Genomic DNA, 6,293 nt, shown 5'->3' on the forward strand with positions numbered 1-6,293 from the left:
ATAGATAGATAGATAGATATACATATATATGGTTTATATAAATAAATAAATATATTTTCTAGAATTTTCTCCTTTTTATAAAATGCATCAAAAGATTAATTTAATTTGATTTCATTGAATTTGAAAAAAACACATAAAAAGGTCTAAGCCAGGAGTCTGCATCCTGCAGCGCTGGAGCTGCATTTAACTTTAAATGCCCTGTTGATATAAATAACTAGCTAACATGATAACAAATACTACTTCTACAAGATTTTGTGTTTTTTATAATAAACATTTGAATTATTTTTTCACAACAGAATGGCATTAAAATGACAAGAAATGTAATTTTAGAGCATTTAGAGCTATTTGGGGTTTTTTTGCTTGGCAATTGTGCATTTTTTTATAAAATCGAAGAATACCCTTACAAATAGATTATTTCCTCATCTTTGTTAATCGTTTTATGATTTTCCTTATTTTAAAAGCTACAAATACAGGTAAACTGTTGGTTGTTTAATATTGCTAATCATTTCATATGGCAGATATTAATAACAAAAGACTTTTTTCTTTTTTTTTTTATTAAAATGTCATGTAATGTTTTACTGCTCTAAACAACTTTTAACTCTGGACTCAAGGCAAAATGGCTCTTTGGATTTAAAAGGTTGCAGACCCCTGGTCTAAGTAGCTATGGACCCAGAGTAATTAGTGATTTGTAATTTGCAGAAATATAGTTTCTCTACAGTTTGCTCTGGGTCTAAAAATATTTCTGATTATATAGCAAATAATTGAAACAAAAATATTTGTCCACTAGAGCAGAAAATGTCAAATGAACCCCTAAAAATAATAACCAACCTGTAACGAGGATTGTTTTTTAAAAGTGTGAATATTATTTTAACAAGTGACCATTTGCTCTGAAGTTGAAGATACACTGATGCTTCTAGGGAGACCAGATGGCTTATTAAAGATTTTTTTGACACAAACTATGACACTGATTCTACTTTCGAACGGAATATAATGTTTTGCTTCATGAAGGAAGAAGGCCATTTTATTTCTAAATCAACGTTCTTTCTTGTTGACTGAAAACAAATTATTACACAGACTGCAAATTCCAGAGCTTTTTATATAATTTTACTGTTATTATTTTTCTCCTTCATGAAAAGCCGATCTGCTTTCAAAATGATTTCTTTCTTATTTTTCCATTACCTGTTATCTCAATCTGCATCTGAACAAGGCTTCAGCCATGGTCTGTTTTGTATTTGAGCTCATAATTAAGTTAAGCATATCCTAGATGATGTGTCTGCACTGTTTTGGCAAATGTTTACAAAAAAAAAAGACGGGGAAAGAAAATCCATGCTTTAAAACAAAATGAGACTCCTTGTAATACTGCAATTAGTATATACATTTTCTCTCTGTGTATTTCAATATTATATTGCAGTGTGTTTTGTTCAGGCTGGAGTGAATGTGAGCCTGTTCATGTCTCTGATAAGGTGGGCGGATCCTGATGGGGCTGCAGCCAGTGGCTGGAAGCTCTGGGAGGAGTCAGGAACCGTTGCCAGAGAAAATATCCAAATAACAGATCCACTATTCCTCATGCTGCAGGGAGGTGTCATGGCACGTCTATTGCTGGCCTGCTGCTTCCTGTCTGAACTCTGTGCAGTAAAACCCTCCTCATCATCAGTCCGGTGTTTGTGCTGGAGAGCAGGTTGAGAGAGTGCAGCTCAGCTGGTAAAACGGTTCCCCTCCTGAAAGCCATTTGGAGATGGAAGGGTGAGATATGCAAAAAGAGCTCCTCCATAAGGACAATGGTGGCAGTCAGGTTGCATGGTGGTGCAATTTGTAGCGCTGTTGCCTTAAAGCAAGAAGGTCATGGGGATCTGTCTGCATGGAGTTTTCTCCCAGCAGCATTAAATGTCTAGTAAAATGTGTTATTAAAAGAGCCTTTATGAAAATAAACAAGCAATGCACATAACCAGAGTTAGTGAAGGGAATACGTGTCTGAGAGTAGATGGCACCTCTGACACTTTCACATAGTGGTGATTCTTGAACAAATTTATCAGAGGGGATAGGGTGGGGCCTGTGGTTTTTCATAGGGGCACAGCACAAAAGAATAACAAACACACACGGGAACAGTGCATCATTTAGTATATCACTTGAGCCATAAAGCCAACCCCTGATCTGACAGATGCAAACTGTGACCCTTTCTTATATGGCTGATGCTTAAAGCTGACTGTAATTTCAAGATAATTGTTACAGTAAATTGCAAAGTGGAACATTTTAATTGGTCTTTTCTGTCAGTGCATATCATCAGAATAAATTGATTTAGTATCACACTGCACAAACAGATCAGAAAAATGAAAGATCTTTCAAAATGACTGTGGCTTCCCTTAATTTAGGTAAATAAGATGATCTGCGCTAAAATATGATAATTATATATAATGCACTCCAAATATAATAATGGGGTTATTTCTTTCCTATTTTAAATGGAAATCATCTAATTCCATCTGCTGATTGTCTCACATTTCTACTTAAATCAAGGAAAATACACTTTTTCACAAAAAAAAAAAATACACAAGATTTAATTATTTATGTCTACATTTTACAGTCTGTGATTTCAGTACAGGTGCCAGGGCCAGTTCTACAGAGGCCCCTGTTGGCCCCTGTCTAGAACCACTCATGCTTTAAATGGAATATATAAAACATAAAAAACTGCCCTGAATTAGGAGAAAAGGATAATTAAAAATGATGTAAATTATTGTTATGATCCAACAACAGCCTATAACGGTGAAGTCTGAGAGCCTTAGTGGCTGAGAAGGTTCCATGTTCTTTAACTGATGGTGAGGTGACTGATTTCATTTATTGTTGGTCTTGAGACTCAGATACAAAGGTATAACCAGAAAACCCTAATAACAGTCATGGTTTGTTTGTGCAATCTCTGTGAAAGAAAAATCCATATTCAACTATGTATAATGTATTAAAATGCATTTAAACATTAAAGTTATAGCATTATCTAATAATATTCAGTACATTCACAGTTTTTTTAGCTTTTATTTTGTTAAATAGAAACAGAAAGTGTCACCCTGGTGTAATGGCGGATGCCTTCCTTCGCTGCGCCCGTGGATACGGGATAATGTTATAGCATTAAAGTTATAACATTATCTCATAACATTCAGTTCATTCATGTTTTTTTATTTGAGTTTTTATTTTGTTAAATAGAAACAGGAAGTGGCACCACGCTGTAATGGTGGACGCTTTCCTTCGCTGCTCCAGTTGAAATGGGATAATGTTATACCATTAAATTTATAACATTAAAATTATAACATTATCTCATAATAGTCAGTGCGTTCATTGTTTTGTTTTTTTGATGGTTTGTTATATGAGCTTTTATTTTGTTAAATAGAAACAGAAAGTGGCACCTGGCAGTAATGGTGAACGCTTTCCTTTGCTGCTCCAGTGGAAACGGGATAATGTTATAACATTAAATTTATATTATCTGATAATATTCAGTTCATTCATTGTTTTTTTTTTTTTTTTTTAGCTTTTATTTTGTTAAATAGAAACAGAAAATGGCACCCAGCAGTAATGGCGGACGCTTTCCTTCGCTGCTCTAGTTGAAACAGGATAATGTTATATACATAAAATTTATAACATTAAAGTTATAACATTATCTCATAATATTCAGTTCATTCATTGTTTTGTTTTTTTGATGGTTTGTCATTTGAGCTTTTATTTTGTTAAATAGAAACAGAAAGTGGCACCCGGCAGTAATGGCGGACACTTTCCTTCGCTGCTCCAGTGGAAACGGGATAATGTTATAATATTAAATTTATATTATCTGATAATATTGAGTTAATTCATTGTTTTTTTTGGTTTGTTATTTGAGCTTTTATTTTGTTAAATAGAAACAGGAAATGGCACCCGGCAGTAATGACAGATGCTTTCCTTCGCTGCTCTAGTTGAAACGGGATAATGTTGTAACATTAAATTTATAACATTTAAGTTATAATATTATCTCATAATATTCAGTTCATTCATTGTTTTTTTTTTTTGATGGTTTGTCATTTGAGCTTTTATTTTGTTAAATAGAAACAGTAAGTGGCACCCGGCAGTAATGGCGGACGCTTTCCTTGCTGCTCCAGTGGAAACAGGATAATGTTATAATATTAAAGTTATAACATTATCTCATAATATTCAGTTCATTCATTGTTTTGTTTTTTTTGTTATTTGAGCTTTTATTTTGTTAAATAGAAACGGTAAGTGGCACCTGGCAGTAAATGGCGGACGCTTTCCTTCGCTGCTCCAGTGGAAACCGGATAATGTTATAACATTACATTTATAACATTAAAGTTATAACATTATCTCACAATATTCAGTTCATTCATTGTTTTTTTTGTTTGTTATTTGAGCTTTTATTTTGTTAAATAGAAACAGGAAGTTGCACTCCGCTGTAATGGCGGACGCTTTCCTTCGCTGCGGGTCGCGGTTCTGCTGTCATTGACTGTAAGGCAGAAAAGTGCTCCAGTGGAAACGGGACGGGGAGTCCTCCACAGCAGCATGGACGGCTGCCCGCCATAGCTCATAGTTCACGCACCGTGGGCTGTTAGTGGGTGGAGAGTTTTATTTTATCCTTCGAACTACGTTTTTTTCTTTCTTCTGCTGTTTTTTTTTTTTCATGTTACAACCCGCAATGGATCGAGTCAAAAGCTCCATGCAGCAAGTCCCGAACGCCATCCCCAAAGTGATCCGACGGACCGGAGGGGCCAACAGCCTGGAGCTGGAGAGGGAAAACTTTGAGAGAGGCCAGGTAGGAAGGAGCTCAGACACACACGGAGAGTGGGATGGTTGTGGTCGCGGAGATGAACGCGTGGGAAGCGTGGATGGACTCATGGAGGAGGTCCCATCCAGGAGCCGCTTTCTGTATGTTGTTACCGGAAGGAGGGCTGATAGATCCAGCCATGTCAGCTCCCCCTCTGCATACTGTCTGGGTTTGAGTCCTCATTTCTCTCCTGCTGCGTGTTTCTGTCTGTCTGCGTGGGTTAAAGCACACCCAAATGGAAGCACTGTACAACAAAGGAGCTGCTGAAATGTGGGTCACTGGCCTTTTCAATGCAGATAACGGTGCTTTGGAGCTTATCTGCTGTGTTGGAGCAGCATGGAGCTGGATCATCTCTGATAGGCCTAGAAATCACTGCAGGACCTCTGATCTTCCTGCTCCTATGAAAACTAATTTCATTTAATCTACTTTGAGCAGCTCCTCCAGGTGCCCTGCTATGCTGGAGGAGATTATTCATGTTCCTGCTTTCTAAGGTTCATATTTGTTTGACCAATTTTTTCTATAATAATTTTGCTGCTGGAAACACCTGAATCTCCCTATTGTGGGACGATAAGGAGACTTTCTATTCTATTCTAATTTAAAGAGTCAGATCCTCCAATGATGTTTTTCTTTCTGCAAAAAAAGAGAAAATAGTCTTCAAATGATTTAATTCAATAAGAAAAATATATTTAAAAAAATCCAAGCTGACCTAATTATGTCTGAAAAAGCTCTTGTGTCCTAAACCTAATTACTGGGTTTGCTTTGCTTTGCAGCATCAGCTGCCATCAGATGTTTTCTGTTGGGTTTTTTTGTTCAAGGGTTGTTTTTATCAGCCACCCTGGAGGGATTTATCTCCTGGTGAAATCAGGACTTTGACTAGGCCGCTGTAAAGCCTGTTCTTTCTATTGCGGCTTTGGAGGCAGACTCCATGGTGTGTTTTGAGTCATTTTCCTGCAGCGTAGCTCAAACTTTTCCTTGAAATTCCCTTGACTTAGAGGAAGCTGTCCAGGTCCTAGTAAAACATTTTACTTTCAATGCTGCATTGGCCTTGGTTTCCCATACAGCTCTGCTTTTCACTCATTGGTCAACAAAGGATTTCTTATGGTAAACTACTGATGCCTTATCTGCTCCTATTTCTCTCTTTTTGTGCTTCTGTTTTTTTTTTTTCATCTGACCTTGTTGATGCCCTCTAGAAGTAATTTGGGTTTTTTGTTTGCTAAACATTATAAGGTAAGTTTATTTGCGTAGCACAATTCAGTACAAGGACAATTCAAAGTGCTTTGCATGAATTAGATAATAAAATTGAAGAAAAATAAAAGCTTAATAAATGTAAATAAAGATGAAAACATGATAAAAGCAGATAGTGAAAGAAATAAAACAGCTGGACCACAACTTTGTCCAACTTATAATACTATCTGCACATACACTCACCGGCCACTTTATTAGGTACACCTGTCCAACTGCTCGTTAACACTTAATTTCTAAGCAGCCAATCACATGGCGGCAA

This window comes from Cyprinodon variegatus, unplaced genomic scaffold, assembly GCF_000732505.1.
Source record: "Cyprinodon variegatus isolate N-32 unplaced genomic scaffold, C_variegatus-1.0 Scaffold75, whole genome shotgun sequence".
In the NCBI taxonomy this organism is placed as follows: Eukaryota; Metazoa; Chordata; class Actinopteri; order Cyprinodontiformes; family Cyprinodontidae; genus Cyprinodon; species Cyprinodon variegatus.